Source organism: Orbicella franksi, chromosome 3 (genome assembly GCF_964199315.1).
Source record: "Orbicella franksi chromosome 3, jaOrbFran1.1, whole genome shotgun sequence".
Taxonomy (NCBI): domain Eukaryota; kingdom Metazoa; phylum Cnidaria; class Anthozoa; order Scleractinia; family Merulinidae; genus Orbicella; species Orbicella franksi.
The window spans coordinates 25,120,932-25,144,826 of record NC_138147.1 but is presented as its reverse complement, the minus strand read 5'-3'; the positions used below and the strand labels follow the sequence as shown (position 1 = coordinate 25,144,826).

At 38.9% G+C, this 23,895-nt stretch overlaps 2 pseudogenes; both read right to left on the bottom strand.

The window, feature by feature from the left end:
- Positions 1 to 315: 315 nt before the first annotated feature.
- Positions 316 to 23,895, bottom strand: part of LOC145482447 (uncharacterized) — a 28,937-nt pseudogene continuing 5,357 nt past the window's right edge.
- Positions 19,577 to 22,892, bottom strand: LOC145480453 (uncharacterized; annotated as a pseudogene).

Below are 23,895 nucleotides of genomic sequence, written 5' to 3'. Positions count from 1 at the left end.
CTTATGTTCTTGTAGGGGATACCATGCCCTCGACCTCATACAGGGAAAAACTTTCAAAAGTTAAGGAGATTCATACCCTGTCCACTTAATACTTAACAATTACAACGTTTCTATCATTTATACTCATTCTAATAACTGGAGACTGACTTGGAAACTTTCGGGGTTCTTCAGTCTCCAGACTCAAATGTAGATTACTTTTCTATCCTTTATTTATGTATGTATATATATTTGTAAGACCGTGAGTTGTTTTTCTTGTTGCTGTTCTACGATTGACCTTCAGCTTAGTCAGTTAAAAGGACCTATTAATGGAGGTTTTTATTCATTCTTTTCACAAATGATGTCGCCCATAAGGTCATCAAAGTTGATGTGACCCCACTTGTCAGAGCTGTAATCACTAAGTCTAACGCGAGCGCTTTGGTCAATGAGGTCTTGGACGTCCCAGCTCTTACGATACATTGTCTCGGTGCACTGAGTTACCTAAAACAGAGAAAGAAAAGAATCAAATGACAAAGTCATACTCTTACCACAACACCCGGCCTGACAAAGTGGAAGAATGATTCCAAATGAGATAGCGATGACTGGTAAAATGGTGTGCTTCAAATTATCTGAAGAATCCGTCATTCTCGTCAACAAGATAAATTGTGATTAAAATTTGTTTTACGGCCACTCTGATACTATCAATTTTAGTTCGACACGAAAATACATAGCAGATGTTTTCCAAAACGTCAATGGAATCTTGCATGTTGTTAAATACCTTGTTTCGGTTCATTAAGGACGGTGCCTACTTTTGTTAGTGCGCATATTTTCAGCGCATCACGCAAGGCATGGTTCAAGTGCCACGCGCGCGCTGGGGTTGATATTGACGCAATCAAATACGCTACCAAGTACACGACTAAAAGAAAGCAAAATTTTCCTACTGTGACTAAATCGAGTTTAATGAACCCGTACTCAAACCGGGAACACCAAAATAGCAACATATCACCAACCACTAACTGTTAACGTCTTCCAGCTGAAAAACTAGCTGTTATCTGGCGAAAATTATACTGAAATCCAACTGTAAACAAGTACCTGAAGATGGCGTAGTGCGCGCGCAAAACAAGTGCGAAATACGCAAATGTTTTACTTACTGGGGAGGTGACAGGAAAAAATATAACGGGCACCGTAAAAGTTTTCGAAAAAAGATCAATAACTTTAAAAAACGCGTGGTTACCCCAACATTTTATGTTATGAAATGGAAGTGGCAAGCCTATTCAAAACGTGACTAGTTTCTGGTTGTGACCAAAAGGTGTTTGTACTGTATTTTAACTGAACCAGAGGAAGGCTGTCAGAGACGCTAAAAGCGCTGTTGCAACGATTTTGTTATTAAAAGCATACCAAAATGTTTTTTATGTTACCATTTACCATGTAGCTTTAAGACCTTTATAAATGTGTTTGCTTTTCTGTTTGCAAAGGAGATTTCGAAGGAAATTTGGGAAGAAATATCCTTTCCTTCTTTTTTTCAGAAAATGCTGATGTCAGCATTTTTGTTGAGATTCAAGGCTGATTATCTGGAAAAAATGCGTCGCTACCCCAGTTTTTCTTTGTGGATTCCAATGGCCCTTGCAAAGATCTACTTTTTCGGCGTGGTCCTAACCCGGCGCAAAAACCTTTGTATTTAGTAGACACCGTCCTTAATAGGTATCATTGTTTTTGATTTTCAGTTTTTGTGCATCGTAACTTCTTGACATAATCTAGACATAACTATAACAGTATGCAGTAATAGCTGTTACTGCGATTGAGTCTCGGGTCAAATATTCTTTTGTCAAGGGCCGCTGTCACACGACGACATTTTCCAGATTCAACTTTCGTTAGCAGATGGTAATTTCGAGTTATTTTCTTTTTCTGCGTATTTTTCATCTTCCTTTCTCTTTTAATTCTACGTCCTTCTACTTAGGATGGTCTTTGAATGCCTAGCAAGGTTTTAAGGGACGTTTACCACGCTATCCACGGCCGTATTGGCAAAAGAGAAGTGTTTCGCCGAAGTAGCAGGATAACGGTAAACACGGTAACTTTGAACGCTTTGTACAAGGTCAATATAATTTGGCCAAAAAACGTTTTTCCAGAAACGTGATGTATATCCCTCCAATGTCTGATTCATCACTGTGATTGCTTTCAAAAGCGTTGAACTTTTGAGAAATAATTATTTTAAAATCAGCTCCAACACTCCATCTAATTTAGTATGCAATATTTGAAACTTTATTTTTTAATCGCTTCGGCAGTTTTTTGATGTTTATCGAATGATATTGCATTAATTGGGGCCCATTTCTTCAACACTGTGTAGTTTTCTCATTATTTTGCGTTGCGAGAGTAATTTCTGAACAGTTTTTTGCGGGGGCTTATTTTCGGCCGGATTTTGCTGCTATCAGACGGAAAAAGTTTGCGGCTCGATATTTTTGGTTTAAAGCGAAACTGAAACAAAAGAAATTCATTTTTAAATAGTATTCGGTAACCTCTGCTTGGGAGATAAAAATCGGCCAATTTTATTTTTTAGCCGGAAATCATCGGTCGTTTCTTAGGCGCAGGGCCTCTTAAAAGGCATGCAAACGAGGCGAAAGGTCAATGCTATGCAGAATTGACCCTTTCGCCTCGTTTGTGTGTCAAGCCGCTGAGAACTGTAGCAACAGCTATTATGATAGCATCTTCCAGGCGTTCATTTCGCCGCGCTTTTTTCGCGTGCCGTTTTTCGCGCTGCGCCCCAAATAACTGAACGCCTGGAAGAGGCTATAATTATGAATAATGAATGCATGTCTTACCGATACATTTTTAATAAATTCTATGAACATATCTACAGAGATTAAACAATCAGTTTGTGACAGTAACAATATTAAGCCACCATGATAGTTTGTAAAAAGTTTGTTTGTTCCCAGTGCATGTTAGATCTTGGTGTCACAATATTATGATTTTTCTCCGGTCAAAACCTTGCAGGTTCCATTCAGGTTGGTTTTTTTTTTTTTTTTTTTCGGAGCGGAGTTGTTTTATTTTATTATTTAAATAGAAAAATAATCCAGTAATTTTGGTTGGAACGTAAGTGTAATAATTTAGGTAAGAGTAAAGTCGGATAAAATACGGTTAAATGCTCTTAAATAGCCGAGAAACATCACATCATCATATTAACATTTTATTTCAATGTCAATTTTCGCTGCAAAGCTTCATACAGATCCTTGTAGATATCCACCGCCATTTTGACCGAGTGGTCATGACTGAGCCTAGGCCCTTTGGTCAACTAGATGCCGGAGAATCTGGGAACGAGGTTGCAACTGAGGAGCGCTTTTTTTCCGAAATCTGTGCGGGAAATTTTGCGTTAATGGAAATCACGCGTGATTTGCATTCAACTGCAGGGAAGGTGTCTCATTCCCAGGGCCTTTCACCTATAACTGCGTAATATGCAAGAATTATATCAATGAGTCACACTGGGAGCGGAGAGGGATGGGGATAGGGGGGGGGGGGGCGAGGAGGTGGGGGTGGGGACCAAATTATGACACCTGATCTGCGAACAGTGAGAAAAGTTCAGGAGTTAACATGCTCTTTGTTCCTTTTTTTTTTAAAGTGATAATTAAATCAGAATTTTTCTTTTCTTTTCTGTATTTGTTTAACCCTAAACCTATGATCGTTATTTTTAGGTTTCGATCTTGGCTCATTTGTGATTTATATATACAATGCATGTCTTTATTGCATTGTGATATTTTTTGTCACTAAAGCCCATTGCGATATTGGGGTTGGACCCTTGTTTTAGAGAATCCTCGGCCATGTCGACCTAATGTCAATTTTCGCCGTATCTCTATCCTTGCGTTTTCGGTCATGATGCCTTTAGATATTCTTTACCAAATTTATTTAAGCTTTTGCTGCAAGCAGGCTTATTTGTAACCACAGATTCCCATTCTTATGTGAAACTTAGCAGTAGCTGGATGCATAGCAACTTTCCTCGTCATCGCTGTCTGAATAAGAACTAAATTCATAGGAAAAACCAATATTGAACTTTACTTCGAAGTATGTCCGCTCAGGAAGTGACCCAGTGAAGGTAAAGCCCCAATAAAATTAATACGCGCGCTCATGGTTTAAAACCGTGCTTGTATTAAACAATTAGATTATGCGCTCGAAATTTCTACCGCGTGATAGTTGACGACGGCGCAGTCCGGGTCAACTATCGCGCATAGAAATCGAGAGCGAATAATCTAATTGTTTTAATATAAATCTACTAGTCGTTCAAAACTTTATCTAAATACTCTTCACAGACACTTCGAAAACGCCAATAAGCGGCCATTATTTTGTTAACAAGGGTACACTGCTTCCCTAATCCCTATCTATCACAGAATGGATAGTGAACAGCGTAGCCAATCAAAGAACGGCATTTGCGATAGAACGCTAGTAGATTTATACTAATAAGCAATTAGATTATGACCTCGAGATTTCTATTTAACAATTAGATTATGAGTTCGAGATTTCAATGAGGTGATAGTTGATGAGGCCGAAGGCGGAATCAACTATCACCTCATACGTAAAAATCGAGAGCGTTTAATCTGATTGTTTTAGTAGAATTCTTACTAAAATTTATTTTAAATAAGGTTTCCAATTATTTCTCGACGCATTATTAATCTTAAAGCTGTGTGCGCGCGCATCGGTTTTTTCAATAATTTCAACTTTTTTTTTAAAAGTCAAGAAACCGTAAATGTCCTTCGTTTAGACTTCCGCGGAATCTAATTATCCATTTGCACGAAAATTTTTCTTCAAAACTTTGGAAAATCGACAAAAAAAAAAAGAAAAAAAGGGCGCCATTTACTAGACAACCTCCAGCCACTGCACACTAATAGCTGATAGTGTTCAATGGCTCAGCCAATCAGATTACAGCATTTGCATTAGTATACTAGTAGAATTTTACGAATGCGTGAAAGTTCTCACGCATAGAAATCGAGAGCGAATAATCTAATTGTTTTAGTATAAATCTACTAGTCGTTCAAAACTTTTTTCTAAATCTTTTCACAGACACTTCGAAAACGTAAAGAAGCGGCCGCCAATTCGTTAACAAGCGCACACTGCTACGCTACTCATTACGGCTACTACAGAATAGATAGTGAGTAGCGTAGCCAATTAGCGAACGGTATTCGTGATAGAACGCTAGTAGATTTATACTAAAACAGAATAGATAGTGACCAGCGTAGCCAATCAGAGATTTATATTAAAACCCGATAGAAACACGGAAATTGTTTCTATCTGTTAATTTTTATAACGCCCAAGTAGGGCTAAAATGGAATGTTTTAATTTTGTTCTGATTGGGCGTTTTAAAGGCGGGGCGCAAAATCTCTCTGAAGGTCAAATTCTAAAAATAAAAAGAGACAGGAAAGGTGCACTCCAAGGGTTAGTATGGGAGTGGAGGATCCAGGTCATGACCGACTATTGGTGCATGGGAGCGAAAATTTAAGGTGGCTCTGAGCCCCCTCAACAGAATTGTTTTAAACTTTGCAAAAAGTCGTATCTTCTCATGCTTATCATGCCATGGAGAGTAATTGTAAATGCTAAGTTTCTGGTATATTTTCTAGAATGTTTAATCACGCAATGTTTGTACCAGAACCTTCTGCAATCACTCTACTGGACAGTTTAGAACATTCCACTAAATATTGTATTTACGATGTAATGCTACATAAATAGTTGTGTTAGAAGCTCCAAGAACGTTCTAGAATATTAATTAATTATAAATAAGGACTCAGTTAGCTAGCGTGGGTTGTTGTTGTCGGGAGACCGACTGGAGAAACTATACCAAGATAATTGAAGAGAGTTATGTAGTATTAAGGAGCTTTATTTAAGTCAAGTGGATCGAGAGGAGACTTTCTTCGGAGGTAGCGACGTTTACAATCACAATAAGATGATTAAAAATGGGGGTCATCGAGCTCGTTTTTGAGTTATAAGAACTTAAAACTAAAATTAAAGGTGTTTCTGACAGGCTGTATTGTTGCCATGGTAACTTGTTATATAAAAAGGCTGACAACAACATGTTTGCTTGGGCATTTGCGCGATACGATAGAGCTGGAAACTATTGTCAGCCATCTTAAACGTATTTTAACCGACTTTTGATTTTAAGTTTACCCTAACTTAAATAATTACAAGTTCAATCACGGTTGCTACAGAAATGTTACGTCACGTGACCAAAACGAAGGGCAGCACGACATTCCCTAATAATTTCTTTTAGGGCAACTCACACTGTTTTACGACTAAAGCTTGTGAAATCACCACAGACACTTGAAACCCCTTCCCTTTAGGCGAAATAGGTTTAGACGTGATACAACAATTTTAAAGATCGTGGGAAATGACACGCAGTCTTCAAATAAGGCAAGAAAGAAAAACTGAGAGTAAGGAAAGGAACGGAACGAATGTGAACCCAGCTTGTCATCTCCTGCAAGAGGAGACACTAGAGGAGATTTTCCCGGATTCGTAAATGTTTCCGGATTCATTAATTTTAGAGTAGTCGGATTCGTAGGCGTTTACACGGAAAGGATATTCCATTACACTTGACGACAATCCCGGGACATTTATGATGGAATGGTTGATAAGCTGTTTGTTGCCTCGACAACGAGAAACAAAATGCCGCCAAAAAGAAGGGGTTAGGGGTAGGTTGAAACAGTCTGAAGATTTCTTTCCACTCGCTGACCATGCTATTGTTGCCTATCATGTTGTCCCAGCAGGCGTTTGCTCTAACCGGTCTTATTCAGAACCGTCGAGGTTTTCGATTGTGCCATTGTCGTGGTCTCCGATAACGTGTAGATGACGTCAACATTGTTTGCGTCGACAATTTTGGTTTCTGAGGAACATGGCATTACCCATTATCAAAGTGATTGCCTGGACCTGTAACAAAATGAGGCAGCAAACGACCGCCATCAATGGCCATCAATGTGACTATGACTTTGACTACATTACTAGGTCCGCCATTTTGGTTCTACCACAAACTCAAAAGATCGTAGGCGGAAAAATATCCGGATTCAACAGAAAATAGTTTACTCGATAAAACTAACCGGATTCAATAGTTTTTGGATTCAAACTTTCCACCTTACATTCCGGATTCAAAATCTTCGGAGACATGGCCCAATAGGAGAGGTTTTACTTCGGATTCGTCCACTTGTGTGTAAACGGCAAAATCAATCCGGTACTAAAACGTCCCGGATTCGTCACGAATCCGGAACAGTTTCCTCTAGTGTAAACCTAGTCTAAATTCCAGATTCAAAATCTCCAGAGACACGACCAACACCGGGGAGTTTTTATTTCCACAAGTCACAGGAAATTTGTTCGTTTGCTCTTAAATTTGGAGAGTACATGTAGCTAGTTTGACATATAAACGGCAAAAACGTGTCTGCGAAATTTTTTCGAAATATATATTTTTTTTTTCTGCGAGAGCGATTTTTCTACGATCACTCAGTATTTTTTCCTCCTTTTTAGAACATGTTTTGTAACTGTTCACTGAAGTTGAATATGGGAAATCGCTGGCGCGTTTTTTTAGCGAGTTAGCGAAAAACAAAATTCCCTTTGACTTGTAGCTGTCAAAACGGGATTCGATCATCACATTAAGAGGTCGTAAAAAATTCGACCATTCACTTTATTTGACAATTCTCAGTATAGCTTAATAGCCAGCTCTATAAGTAACCACTAACAGTTCAGTTATTGACAGATGATTAGCAATTTTTTTGTATGGATGCCTTGTTGATAAACCATTATTATTGTTGTTGTTATTTTATTGTTGTTGTTATTACTATTGTCATTATTATGATTTTTATTATGATTATGATTATTATTATTACTATTATTATTGATATTGCTATTCCTATTGATATTGCTGTTGCTGTTGTTATTGTTATCGTTATTGTCATTGTCATTGTCATTGTCATTGTCATTGTCATTGTCATTGTTATTGTTATTGTTATTGTTATTGTTATTATAAGCTTCAATTTGTTGTAGAGGTTTACGAATCTACAGTTTAAACCGGACGTGCCACATCGCTTGGACGCAAGACACCTCTAAAGGTATACGGTAAACACTGAACACACTGAACACACTCAAGACACTCTTAGAAATATGCCATAATACTACAAACTAAATGTCTAATTAGATGAATATTTTAATCCGCTGTGCATTTTTCTTTTGGCTTGAGAAGGGGGCTATCATCTCCGTCAAAGCAGTCAACAAAATTACCCCTGATTGATTTGAAGCCGTGTAAAGTAAAACGATTTTCATCAACTACATGGAATGCTCTAGTACAACCTTAAAACTGAGATTTGTCTCAGTCTTGTGGACATACAATATCGCCTTTGAGTTGATCAAAGTTAATGTGAGCCCACTCTCCAGACTTGTCATCAATGAGCCTGACACACGCATGTTGCCCAATCAAGTCCTGCACGTCCCAGCTCTTACGATACATCGTCTCCTGACAATCACCAGCCTCGGTCCTGACAACCTGTAAACAATATAAACTATGTGGTAATTATTCGTTTTCTTCTGTTTGCTGATTGTCTATTTCTTTCGACAGGCGTACTCTTTGTTTCTTTGTTTGTTTGACGACCTGGATTAAGGGGTTGACACAGACTCTCATATTAACGCGAGGGAAGTAATCGTAGTGACCTTTATGAGCGAAAAAGCCGTGGTTTGGTCTGTAAGCCAGAAAGGAATATGACAAGAAAAAGCGGTTAGAGAAAGAGCTGGCATTTCTTAAGGGTGCATGTTGGCTTTGTCTTCAGCTTTGATTCGCGTCTTTAACAAACAGTATTTGACGTGTGAGAGTGATTGCTGATGAGTAATTGCCAGGTCAGTGGTCCAACAAATTTGTCAGCACGTTTTACTTTGATAAACGTCAAAGGTGTGTTAAAGGTTGCGTGTCGTGATAATGCGCGTATGCGACTTTAATTGACACTGGAAGCTTAAAGCTTATTGAGAAATAACCAGTGTCGTACCACACATCTACCGCCTGAGATCATCTGTGGTTTTTCTCATGGGCCTTCGACTCATGGCGTAGAAAGAGTCGCTTCTTATAACTCCCCTCGAGGACATCTGCGATTTTCGTGGAAAAACAAAATTTGCTGTGATAACCCTCCACAAATGATAAATATCTCGAATTCCGTTGCTATAAGTTATACAGTTCGCACTTGATCAGTAGAAATTTTCTTCTCTGAAGCCAAACGTGACAATTCAAAACTTCAAAACTCAAATCGCCACACAAGCGGAAAAAGAGTGCAAAATGCTCTTAAATAGTGACCAAACTCAAGACAGCTTTGTTACCTTTGAGTAATGCATCAAACACGATAGACCGAGTTTGACCACTTTTCCAAACACCGAGAAGAGAGGCTAGTTGAAAATACGACGCGCAGCGGAGTAGTTTTGACGACCTTCGAGGTGTTTGGAAAAGCGTCAAACTCGGTTTTTCGTGTCTGATATATCTTCTCAATTGAAACCAAAACTAAGCAGAAAACGAAGAAATAAAAGCGCAAAAAACTGTGCTAATTAACATCAAATATTGAAACACCGTCCCGGTCATGAACTCCTTGGTTAAAGTGTAATGAATAATTCATGAGTTTGAGAATACACATTCAAGAACCATGGACACCTTTAACTTAAGCCAATAGTCTGTGAAATGTAACAAGTAGAATAACAACAAATCAGCCTGGTCAATTAGTTTGTGTCCTGTACCTGATTATTCACAACAAGCTCTGCCCAAACAGAATCCGCATTGCAGCCTCCACCAATTAGAAACGAGATGTTCTTGCCCATTATAGCGAAGCATGGGGATGTAAGGGTTCCCTGAGCAATGTCTCCTTGAACTTGACCTGCCGGGTCATCCGGGGAGGGACGGACCTCGGCACCTCCTATCCACCAGTCCCCCTGTTGTTTGGCGGGCTCTCTGTCACGCGCTGTAGGATTATTACCAAAGGTGGGCTGGTTCTCAAAAGCTGTACCAGTTTTTTCCCAGCCCCGATACCGTCTTCAAATTCAAAGCTGCAGGCTGTGTAAGAAATGAGGGAGGCATTTAATTTAAGATTATTCTCAAATTTCACTAATGTTGAAATTACCAATAACTGATATTCGATCACGACTGTTGTCTCAGCCTTACATGTTCTCAAATTTGTAGATAAAATATAATTGTCTCATTAACGGCTGTAAATCAAGGTTCATGAAATGGGCTTTCTCTCAAGCGATAATTCAAGGACCTTTTCTTTTCTGTTGTGTTTTAAGAAATTGTCAAACTGCTTGTTCTTTTTCGCAACCTAGGATGTACGCTGACGATTTCTTCTTAACGTTCGTCAGTGCAAAGTTTAAACGCATAGAGAAATTGTTAATCCACAATAAGGAATGCATGAAAACTTGGAGCAAAAGGTTCTGGAAGGGGACAGTTCAACCTCCCCCCATAAGCCACCCATCTATCCCGAGGCAGTAATAACCGAAGGAAATACCTATCGTGAGAGCAAAATTGAAGGATAATGAATGGCGGTTTTTATCTGGCACCATACTGCCTGAAGTAGTTACTTAGAGTATGCCTGTGGAGCTCATGCATATATTCGCCATTAATCACGTGACTTTCATGTGACTTTCCTTAATGCAAGGGAGTGGGAAGCTAGGGGAAGGGTGCAATAAAGATTAACCCTCTGCTGCTACCATAGGGGGTTCGAGATACGATCCGCCGATGGCACCCCCACATAGGGGGTACGGGGGCATTCTCCCCCGATAAGTATTTAAAATATAGATCCTCGGGAAAAAACGTTGTGGTTTCATTCCATTAACAAGGATTGAAGGCATTTATTAATATTATTTTTTAACACGTTCTATGACTTAAGTCGAACCCTCCATCCCCCCTTCGTTCAACCGCCACAGAGGTTGGGGGAATTTACGAACTTCGACCCTTCCATTTTCCAACTTTAGATCTGCTTACATTTACCTTTACTGCAGAGTTCCCCAGTGAATCCTGGGGAACATTTACAACGAAATCCTTTAGCAGTGTATCCTACTTGACAAGTGCCATCGTTAAAACATGGTTTGCTGCTACAGGGATTCTGTTTAAATGAGAATGAAGCAGATATAAAGAGATAAATATGAATAATAAGAAGTTCGAGGACTAAGTGGTGCTGGTGGTACGCAGTGAGGAGGAAAAGGAGGTTTTGGAAGAAAGTAACAAGGGAGAGGTGCAGGAGGAGCTTGGGAAAGAGAAGGAGAAGGAGCGAAAAAGGGCGGGAGGAAGAGGGGTAGGAAATGAAAGTACTGCTGCGAGGGGAGCAAAGGGCAAAGAGGTAGCGCAAGAAGAGGGTTTGGAGAATAAATCTTCGCATCTTTGATGCAAACATCGTGTGCTGAAAAAAAAAGGACGGACCATTAGAAAAGTGATGGGGAGGGGGGGGGGGGAGGGTGGGAAAAAATCAAAAAAAAAATTCATGCAAGGGAAAATGCCAAGAAAAAAAATTCGTGCAAAGAAGAAGGTAAGGAAAAAAATTCGTGCAGAAGGAAGGTCCAATTGTGACTTTTATTTAATATATAAAATTTGCACGTGTCTATTAAAAATAATTCTTATTGAAAATATTCTTGGGGCCTTACCCCAGGCCCTGCCATAATATTATTAATAAATAAAGACGTCTAACAGTGTACGGAAGTGTTTTCCTCACACTGCATGAAATGACAAATATAAGGTGACATAAATTAATTCATACTACAATAGCCAGAAATGTCATTCAGAAATCAACAATATTACGAGGCACAATATGAATAAGCAAAAATCACTTTCTTCTTATTGAAAGAAGACAATTAGAACCTTGTTTTTGTTTTTAATTGCAGCTAGTGTACCTACAACATACACTGGCATCTTTTTGATAATGTACTTTATGCAGATGTCCTTTTTTATTTATCAAAGGCAAACCATTCAATCCTACTGTGCTGGGATGCGCACAAACACCAGAAGGACATTTCAGGGAGGTGCAGAATGTATCCCACCATTCTTTTTAATGTCTGTGGACATCTTCGCCCGTCGGGGCATTTTGACAGAATGCAGCCAGCTACCAGACTATGTGGAACTCTGACACGAAAGGTGAGTCTTTTTTTAGTAAAATTAAGCCTAAGTTCATTTAAGTTATTACAGAGCACCATAAAAATTAAAAAAAACTTTTGAGAATCATTTGAATATTTTACTTTTACTAAACAGGTACCTTCTTTTTCGATTGACATTTTGGAGTGGAGGGCACTACAGAGGGGTTCTTTTGGTGAATGGAGTATGGCATCATTATGATCATGGGCTGTGGGAGAGGAATTCCTGAGGGCAGGGACTGAAGAAATGTACAGGTAAGCCGTCCACTCCAAGTGGCTTCCTCCTCTCTTACTGTGTATACATTTTCGAAAAGATTTTGCATTGAAAAGTGGCCTGTATCCTTTGATCTGTTGTGAGTGTAGAATAATTTATAAAGCACAAAATCATAGATAATGAATCAAGATTTCACTGGTCCAAAAAAGGCACTATTTGTCTAAAAAAAAATCGCGCAGAGGGTTTCATCTGAAGAAAAAAATTCCTGCACAAGCAGCGAGCGAAAAAAAAAAAAAAAAAAAAAAAATTGTGCAAGCTGAAAATCCCCCCCCCCCATGACTTTTCCAATGGTCCGTCCCTAATATAACCCCAATCCACCCTTCTCTCCTCCAAAAAGGACAAATTAAGGAAACAGTAAAAAACAAAACGAATGTCTACAGACTTTGTAACAATTTAAGACGAAATCCGATAGAAAATCAAGCAATTTCAGTTCTTAGTTGACAAAACTCTGGTACCAGAATAATTTTAAGTATTTATAGTCCTTTTTACATTTTCTTAAAGCTAAAGATATAAACAATTGCCTGAAATAACACCGAAAACAATTTTCCCTGGGAACGAGAGAAAACAAATTTCAAAGTTCAGAGAAATTGTGCAAACACAGATAAAACTTCAACATCAGTTTCATTTCACCAGTACTTTCAAGTGTTTCATGCAAAGTTCAACATTTGTTTTCGACGCTTGGTGTTGCTAGAAATAATTTTTTTGGACAAGATATTTAAAACAGTCGTAGTGGGGTTTGCAATACGATGTAAATCTACAAAGGTACAAAGTTTTTGTCCACTTGTTACTCGAACTTCTGGTGAATTCCGTCTTAAGTTTCTTTCTCCTTCCTCATAACTTTATATACCTATATTTTATTTCGCTTAATTTAATTGTTACCATTTATATCCTTTTTTTCCTTTTTCACATTTCTTGCTATCAAATTCCCGTGAAGGAAGGGGTGTGTGGAAGGTGTTATTTTCTTGTTCACTCCTTAGTGAATAGAGGCGAATGGTTATGAAACTCGCTCAAGTTCTTTCTTGTATGTTTTTGTTCTCTTTTTTGGCCTTGACCCTGCACAAAACACAATAGTTGTTTACTCCGTACTGAGGAACTAACCAATAGAAACGTATTGGTTGCGTAATTCATGCATAGTGTATGAGCGCAAAACAAAAGATTACGCACGGTCGTGGACCCTCCAACATAAATCTTGGCATCTTTGTTTACTCCTCTGATGTTTGCCGTGCTTCATAATCAGTCCCTCTATGAACTACGTTCACTCTCTTAATCAAACACCTTACCTCAATACCGTAAAAGGTGTAGTCCATCTTGTTCTGTAAGAAAGAGGAAGCTTGGTTTTCAGCCGTATCGTTATTCAACTCGCATTTGTGTCTGCCTCCATCCAAAGGTCCAACATTTATGGACACACAGTTAGGCTCATTATAACACTTTACTTGGCAGCTTCCCGGATTGGGAGACTCTACGGTCCTAATCAGGTGGCCGGTAAAAGCTTTGTGTCTTATAGGTTCATTGAACAAGATTCTGCGACATTTATCAACAACTGTGAGAAGACAAATACAATCTTGGATCGTTTCCCCTGTTTAACCCGTGACGGGGAGTGGGGGGGGGGGGGGGGCGGGGAGGCGGGGAGCGGGGGGAGGCTGATTTAAAGCATTCGAACTATATACGTCAAGCTTTCTGACTTGTCCTAAAATTTACCAGGGACAGTTTTATTGCGTTTGGCTACTTGACTTTCCTTTCTACGACAGCATTGTTTTCAAAGGGTGTTTCATCGAAATTTAATGTTCTGGCTTGCGTGACTCACCGAAGTGAAAAAACAGTGGGCGCAGAGTTACTAGTGAGTCAGTACTTTTGGATATACAGAGTGGGCCACAAAGACATCACCACGTCCCCCATCTATTTCTGGCTAAATCCTTAGGAAAACCGATAATTACTCACTCATACATGTACATGTTGGAAGAACAAAAAGTTGTTAACTTTTGTCCCCACATAAGCCTTGAGGCTAATTTCGGTAATGGACAGCGTTTACGAAGATATAGCTTTAAGCGTAATTAGCGAAAACAAAAATACAAACAGCAAAGTACAAGCGAGATACAAGAAAGCAGCCGTAACTAATTAAATACTGACGAAAAACAACCCCTCCACAGCGCTTCGGTTTCTTTTCTTTTCCTTTTCTTTAATTTTGTTTAGCACCATCTTGTTCGATAAGTTGAAATAAATGGCCCAATACGTCTTCTATCTCTATCTAGCGTACAATTAATTCGGAGCAGTGTGTTTCTGTATAGCTCATATTTGCACACTTTCTCATCGATCTTGGAATAATTGCGCATTTTTAATCCTGCCTGCAGTGTAACTAAACGATCCAATGATTTTAGCAGCTTCTGAAAACTCAGCCCGAATAAAGCAATATAGAAAGTTTATTTCAGTACGCGTTGTTCAAACGGATTAGTGATAAAGAAAGTGTTAGAATGAAATACAACTTGACTCTAAAATAGAGAAGCAAAAAATTAATTGACAAAGTCATACTCTTACCACAACACCCGGCCTGACAAAATGGAAGGATGATTCCAAATGAGATAGCGATGACTGGTAAAAAGTTGCGCTTCAAACTATCTGAAGAAGAATCCATCATTCTCGTCAACGAGATAAATTTTGATTCAAAATTATTTTACGGCCTCTACGATATTATCAATTTTAGTTTCACACGAAAATAAATAGCAGGTGTTTGCCAAAACGTCAGTGGAATCTTGCATGCTGTTAAATACCTTCTTTCAGTTCATTAATAGATATCGCTGTTTTCAATTTTCAGTTTTGGTTCACTGTCATTCCATGATGTAACCTAGACATAACTATGACAGCATGTAATAATTATGAATAATGAACAAGCATCTTACTATGAATTTTTAGTAAATCCCATGAAAATATCTACAGAGATTTAACAGACCGGTTTGTGACGGTAAAAATAACAATTATGATAGATTTGGGAAAAGATTTTGTTCCCAGTGCTTACCAGATCTTAATGCCGTGAGATTACGAATCTTTTTAGCCAAAAACGTCCAGGCTACAATCAGGTTGTTTTTTTATAGAGTCATTGTTTTAGCTTACCATACGAATAAAAACGAATCCAGAAATTTTGGTTGGAACGTAAGTGCAATGATTTAGGTAAGAGTAAAGGCGGATGAAACACAGTTAAATGTTCTAAAATAGCCGGAAAACATCACATAGACAACATATGATGTGAATACATATTTATTATCGTTTTATTTCGAGATCAATTTTCGCTGTAAGGCTTCATGCAAATCTGCCTTTTTTACCGGTTGATCAAAATTGAGCCTAGGCCCATTTAGTCAACCATAACTGTGGCAACCTAGTTCCCAGGTTCTCTTATCTTCCCTCCCTTCCAGAGTGATAGGGTGGGAAGATGAGAGAACCAGGGAACGAGGTCACAACTCCGAGATCTGTGCGGCAAATGTTGCGTTAGTGGAAATCACTCGTGATTTGCTTCTAACTGCAAGAAAGATTAATTATGACAAAAAAAAAAAAAAAAATAGCATATCCGAGTAATGTAGGAGAACTTTGCATTGAAAAGTGATCCCTAACTCTAATGGACAATTTTGTTTGAATGCTGTTTAAGTATGAAAGCCTCCCAAGGCTAAATACATTTAAAAGTGATCAAACAATTCCGAAGTTGTTGCGCAACGACACCTTGTATTTCAATAAGGGAAGAAAGAAAAGGTAAGAGGTCCGAGAAAAAACTATGGATATGAGCCCAGCTTGTCATTTGTTATCACATTTATTGCTGCAAGGTATTTATAGTCTTAATCTCCCATAACTGCGCAGTGGAAGTGTGCTGGGCCCATAACCCAGAGGTCCGAGGATCAAAACCTCGCTCTGCTACCAATGTACGGGTCCAATAAAACGACGAATTCTTAATTTACAGTTGCAGTTTTTATTATTATCATCTTTATTTCGATTGTGATTATTTTTTTTTTGTAATAGAGTAAAGTGGTTTACCTACGTGTTCACTTTGACTGAATTAGGACATAATGGCTCAGAAAAACAACTCTTATTTCTATCACATCTTCTAAACATTGCTCGATTAGTACGACAATATAACATTAAATATTTAATCCTCGCCGCAAAAGATATCGCCTTTGAGGTCATCAAAGTTGATGTGACCCCACCCATCAGAGCTGGCATCAATGAGCCTGACTTGAGCGCGTTTACCAATCAAGTCCTGCACATCCCAGCTCTTACGATACATTGTGTCTCTGCAGTTACGAACCTTGGTCCTGACAACCTGAAAAACAAAACAGAAATATTTTGTTAGATAGAAACAGGAATTAGTGTTAACAAGGAGAAACTCAATTCGGTCTTTTCATCAACTGCACTAAACCAGGAGGGTGGAGAGGCAACTGTGGAAATATTTCTTTTTCTAGGTCATTTCTTTGTGTGCAACCTCATCTAAGTTGGTAGAGCAATGCGCCGATATTGCAGAGGCCTTGGGTTCGAATTGCGTTAAAGACTGAATTTTCACGACTACTTACGTTGTGTGCATAACTGTGATGATCAGTCACGTCTTCCCATCTTTCTCCACAGTTCAAATATATGATCTTTCACATATTCAATTGTATTCTCACCTTAACCGACAAGGGGGTAAATCTGTTTTGACCAACTGAAGGTAAGAGAACTTGAATCTGTTCTACAGACACTGCAATTAATTTGTTTAATGAGTCACTCTCATACAGCTGCCTTGGCTTGGTATAGCTTTTCTCACAAATTTTCATCTTTTAGATAGATATATTTTTTGAGAAAATTTAACAAACGCACGGTGAATTTACTTCACAGTTTTGTTGCCAGCGACAAGGAGTTTTGCTAATATATAGCTAATATCAGTAAGTATTGAAACTGGTAAATTTCGTTTTAAAAGTCTGTCTTGTCCGCTTGATGGTAATTTGCTTTCAGCTCAGGATCTAAAGGAACAATTTTTGTGAAGTAAAAACCTTCCTCACAGATCCGCTAACAAATCTGTCACATTCCCTTTTTTTGGGCCTTCGATAAAACCAAGAGCATGGAACATTCTGGAACATCCAGGAACATCGAATAATTATCATAATTATGCGAAAAATATGGTATCAGCTTGGAATATGAAAAGATATTATTGAGGATAGGGGAGTCGGTAGTAGAGGGGTAGGGAGCGTTGGGTATTCATTCAACTGACCACAATGAGTGCAGGCTCCTCTTCTTTCCCGCCAATTGCGTCACGTCGCTTTTCAGTACCCTGTTTTTCAACACAAACATGGACGATTCTGACGATGAATGTCCGGTAATTCATTGCGTCTCCTTTTTTGATCCCTGATTTCTTTAATATCTGAGGTGTTTGTCTGAGCATCATAGAATTGCTTGTTAAGTCAGTATTCATAGTTTTGTCCCTATTCCATCTTCATGTTGCTATTTATCGTCCCCAGTTTTCGCGCCGCTCCGCTAGGAACGCCTGGCACCATGACCTACTAAGTGCAGACTCGGCCTTTCCGGAAGCCCGAGTAACAAGCCAGTTATTATTAATAAACTAGTGGTAATCAAAGATTTATAGGGCAGCGCGTTCACGCGTGGTTTTCGCATGTATGCTTTACTATGGTGGTGTCCGAATGGCTCGATAGAAAACTAAGTTTGATCGAATGTCAGATAACAATCTGCACGTGAAGTTGAACTAGCGATGAATAGATTATAGCCTGCGGTAAAAGTATTTTTAATTAATTAAGTATTAACTTGCACTGGACAAACATTTTCCAAGAGATGTATCTGAACTGTTGGTGACACTTAGAATTTAATTTCAGGTCGCCAACACTTGTAACAAATATTTCTAGAGACAATACAGTTTTGACCAGCGACCCCGCAAGACAGCGCGCACGTCGCCAAATGTTTTTAAATTTTGTGTTTGTATTTGTTTACACTGTCATCGAGGTCGAGTAGTCCGAACTAGTTTAGACAAGAAATTCGATCTGAAGAGTTTCTATTTCTATCTCATGGAGAAACTATTTCTTCATGAGAAACCGTGTATACGCATATCTTTGTATTGACGTAGTGAATTGAATAAAGAAGTCACACTCGTGTGCCCATACTTTTAGGTCTGATTGAGGAGTTCGAACGCCACCACCTTAGTTTTCTTTGAAGAACGAAACCTGGGAATAAAGGATAGTCACGTGATTAAACTGACGGTGAACGACTGGAAGGAATGGATTACTCATCTTGGTTGCTAGCCTTCACTCATTGCAGTCACTTTCATTTTTCTTTCTTTTTTCCTTTTTCCATGTTCCTGGTTTTATCGACGGCCCTTTTTCTGAGCAAGAGTAAGTACAAATAAAGATTGATTGATTGATTCCCAAACCTCGACTGATTTTGTGTGTGCTGGAGGCCTTCTCGGAGATAGCAGGAAATCAAAAAAAAAAAAAAAAACGAATAAAGCCTAAACCTAGCCCAGGAACAAAGAATCCATGAAATCATTACCTGGTTGTCCAGAATTAGCTCTGCCCGAACGGATTTCTCTACAAAGCCTCCGCCAATAAGAAACGAGATGTCCTTGCCCATGATACGGAAGCATGGGGACGTAAGAGTTCCCTGGGCAATGTCTCCTTGAACTTGACCTGCCGGATCATCCGGGGAGGGACGGACCTCGGAACGTCCTATCCACCAGTCCCCCTGTTGATTGGCAGGTTCTCTTCCACGCGCTGTAGGATTATCACCAAAGGTGGGCTGGTTATCAAAAGCTGTACCAGTCCTTATCCATCCTCCGATACCGTCTTCGAAATCGAAGCTGCAGGCTGCGTGAAAACAAAGAAACTCTTTGCCTCAAAAATTTTGCCTCATTAGCATATGGTAACTGCAGAGAGTTACACCATGTTTTAAAGGTTTTACTTGTGTGAAAAGTCAATTTCGAAAAAATCCGGAGCTTTCCATTGAAGAAAAAATCCATCTCTTGTACTTTCCAGGAATGGAATAATGCTACAATAACTTAATATCCGCTTTATGCTCTATCTGTCGTTAAGGTGGTCGATAATGGGAGGTTATAAACAAAAAACTTTTCAAACTTTTAGCTCTAAACGTAGTCCTTACGAGAGGTGGACGCTTACAAGAAGTTTGAAATATAGTGATTTGACCTGGAGACTTTCGGTATTTTGGAAAACTGGTCTCAGAGGAGAGGTGGTCGTAACCGGACGTTCGACTGTATTAGAGCTTGTTCAAATTTACACATAAATAAAGCTTACTTAAACACGAGCGACCATCTCCAGCAAATCCTTCCTTACAAGTACAGTTATGTCCGCCAACAGTGTTGCTGCAGTTTGCATTCACGTCACAGGTATGGTTTCCTTTCTTGCACTCATCAATATCTTAAGGAGAAATGATACTTGAGACACAACGCTTAAATGGTGACATTAGCTGGGAAAGTCCAGTTATCAGTTCTGGCTTTGGAGTAGAGTCAATTTACCTAAACACGAGCGACCATCTCTAGTAAATCCTTCCTTACAACTACAGTTGTGTCCGCCAACAGTGTTGGTGCAGTTTGCATTCACATCACAATCGTGGTTGCCGGTGATACATTCATCAATGTCTAGATTATAAACGATTGAAAAACCTTGAAAACAACTTTAACTTTTGATATGGAGTAAAGAAAAATGCTCTGATAGTCAGAGAGAAATCCAGGAGTTTAAGTCCATTTTACACAAAGAAGCAATCAACAGCAACAAAATGCATGTAAGCTACACTTAAGGTTACCGTATACCTTCAGGGGTGTCTCGCGTCCAAGCGATGTAGCGCGTCCGGTTTAAGGTGTAGATACCTAAGCCCCTATATCAAATTAAAGCTTATAGAGCTGGCTATCAAACCATACCAAAAATTTTGAAATAAAATGAATTGCCAATTTTTTCACGGTCACCAAATGCAAGCGTCCTAATCACCTTTTGGAAGCTACAAGTCCAAGCGAATTTTGTTTTTCGCCAATTTATTTTTTTCCTCGGTTTCAGGACAAAAAGCGCTAAAAAAGCGTGTCTGCGTTTTTCCATATTGAATTGTAGTAAAAAGTTACAGAACATTTTCGAAATAGGATTAAAAAAATGTGAAGTGATCGTACAAAAATCGCTCTCGGAGAAAAAATACTTCGAAATAAACAATTCGCAGACATGTTTTTGTTTTTTATATGTTAATCTAGCTACTGTCCAAATTTGAGGGCAAACAAACAAATTCCGTTTGAGTTGTAACTCTTTAAAGTGTCTGCTTCAAGTGAAAACATTTATCCGAGAAAACAGCGCTAAGAAAAATATCTTACTTCGCAGACAAACTCCGCCCACAAACGCCTTCAACTGGGTTCTCAGATCACTGAGCCAATCAGCGCTTGGAAAATTTACTACCATTAACTCGCGGTGAAATTTACGCGTGAATCTGCAAAAAAAAAACCTTGCGTTTCGCAATGCGCTCAGGGCGGAGAGATAATTTTTCTGCAGCTGGGTTTTTCTTGAAGCTGGTTTGGCAAAATGGGGAAGACGAAAAAGGATACGAACGTTAGAGTAGCTGGGCGACGAGAACAAACAAAAGAAAGCGCGGCAGAGCAAATGTGCATGGATAATATTGCAATGGATCTCAATGAGTTGGACGATTCATCGGTATCGAACTCAACAAAAGAGTCACTGTAAACATCGCTGTTATCGCTGTCGAGTTCCCAAATTTTACACAACCTTTCTCTTCTCTTGACTCGATCTTTTTGCCCGCTTGATACGTCCGTAGCTTCATCCGCGAGGCCAACTTTCGCTTCTTCACTCATTGATGTATTTTTATTCATTCTTCGCTCTTTCGAACTGGTAAACGGAGTTTTCCGTGGTCCATGTTTACTTATAACTTAATAGAACTACATCTAACACGAAAAATGCTTGGATTAACAATGCTGATTAACTGAGTAGCCAGCCAATTCGTGGTATCAATATCGGTAATATTCCCGCGAAAGTAGTCTCGGTTGATTGCATACACGTTATAGGGCTGTCAATCAAGAGGGAACTTTTACTTCCGGCCATAACGTAAAACATCCATTTCTCCGCCAATATTAGGTTTTTTTCAATTTTGTTTTCAGAAATTAGAGATTACTCTTCGACCATTAGTTTGAACCAAAAATCCAAATTTGAAGAAAATTGCCGATCTGAAGGTATACTGTAACCTTAAAACGACTCTTAAATGACATAAAGGCTGATTATCAGTAACCTTCTAAATTCATGTCGCAATAAACCAAAACTGCCGTTCCATTCCCGGTTGGATCAAGCCAGTACTTGCTGCTAATGGTGTCTTTGCCTTCGCTTGCCTTTATTTCCTGACACGAATGCGTTGGGAGCTCCGGAGTGGAACCCAGAGAAGCTTAAATCAATGAAAAAATAACATATTACAAAACGTGCTAAGCATTCTACGGTCTCTACTATTGTGACAATACTCTCTGTCGAACGAAAGCCTGTACGCTGATAGCTACGAGCAAAAACTTAATGTCTTAAAAACGAACTCCATTTTTAAGGATAGTTGATGAACGTCAAACCCTCGGGAAAACAAGACCTACTAAACCTGAGATATCTTTTTCATTATTAGAAAACGAGATGTCATTGAACCGAGGATTGCAACCAGAAACGGAAATTTATGCCCTTTCTTTTGATGCACTTTTAACCCCCCTTCTCCCCACGGGGGAGGGGGTACTCAACAAAGCTTTTTAATTTTTACCTCCGCCTTGAGGGCCAGTCCTTTACCATTTTATGTTCCATTTTGACACAAAAGGTGCCCCTTTCGTATTCCTTTTATTGAAAAAAAGTACACGTACTTACTTAAGAACAGTGCAACTGGCTGGTCGTATGAACGAATCTCCAAAAGAGGAAGTTCAGTCTTATCATTTACTTTTTGCGTCTGTTCGAAATATATGACAGCTTTCCCTACCCTCTCATATACCTCAACTTGTGAAATCCCTGCTCTATTATATACCTGAAGCCCGAAAAAGGTACTCCTTTCGAGACGCTTCACTAAAAGTCGATAATAGGCACTAAAGAAAAAAGCATAAGACTTATTGTTGACATCTGCCTCTGAAAAGCGTCTACACTTTAAAGCTTCGTTATAGTTTTGTACATACCCCTGTTGCTCAAGCGTCGTTTGTAAACACGTGCCGGGTCTGAGCGGAAATGTTCAGGTCTTGCCTCCTTGGTGCGGTCATTCAGTTAGCACAAATTTTCCCCTACAACGTAGCTATATCTTTGACAGGTGAGTTCTCTTTCACAGCTGATATCACACTCATGAATGCCTCTTACGGAGAACTTTTTAAAGACGAATCCCTGTAGAGCCATCCCATTTATGCTCCGTTCCTGTCTGCATTGCTCCCCAGCAGATACGCAGTCCATAAAGAAGCCGGCGAAGATGAAGGAACATGCAACAGTCGACAGCATTTTCCTGGTCTTTCAATTTGTACATGCAGGAGAGATTAATCCAAATTTAAAATTTTTAATTTAAGTAGGACATTCACCAAACTCAAGGTATCGTTCAAGTTGCAATATTAATTTTAAAAAAATGATCTAAATTCAGTCCACAGCTTAAACTTACTACCTAGCAATTACTGTTACCTAGCATGAGTAGATCAATCCAGGTTAATGAGCCGACCATCGACCGGCGAATGGCTAATCACAAAATGAGAGAGAATGGACTACAACACAGAATGTCCCCTGAACAATGCTTCTCCATTTTGGGCAAACAGATGAGAAAAACCAAAAGGGCTAGAGGTTTGAAAATTTTAACTCGTCCGTACAAACACGACGGGTGGTATTAAATTCTGGTATGTTTTGGCTTTCACCGGTTGGGTGTGCAAACTAATAGGTCAGTTATTGAAAACATTTATTTCTTCTGACTATAGATGTTATTAGCTTGGCGGTTAAGTTTTTGAACCTTTTTGGCTCTGTTCAAAACCAAGCGAGTACGAATACGTAACTTTGACATCTGTTTTGATGGATTAATCAAACTCATTTTAATTTACATATTGGAGGAAATTGCAAAATAACCTTTCTTTGGCTTTTGGCATAAGGGTTCTTAATGATATTGTAAGATATTTAACTCTTTAAACTGAACGGAGAGTAACTATAGAATGGAAATTTGAAACCTTAGTCTCATCTCTTCTCCTGTTATCACGGTAATAATTTTTTCCACTTGATATTCTACTTGAATTATCCGTGGTGAAGTGTAATTCAAATCAAATGCTTCAGGCGACTAATTCTTTGTTTTATATTAATAGGGGCTCGTCTTAATTGACTCCAAACAATTAAAGAGGTGGTGAAACTTGGTGAAACATGGTGAAGTTATTAGCTCTTTAGGTCTAGTATTCAAGATTGTTTTACAAACACTGTTTAATTTCTGTGTGGATAATTAAAGCGCTAATAAGCTCATCTCTTCTTCTGTTATCACGGTAATAATTTTTTCCACTTGATATTCTACTTGAATTATCCGTGGTGAAGTGTAATTCAAATTGACTCCACACAATTAAAGAG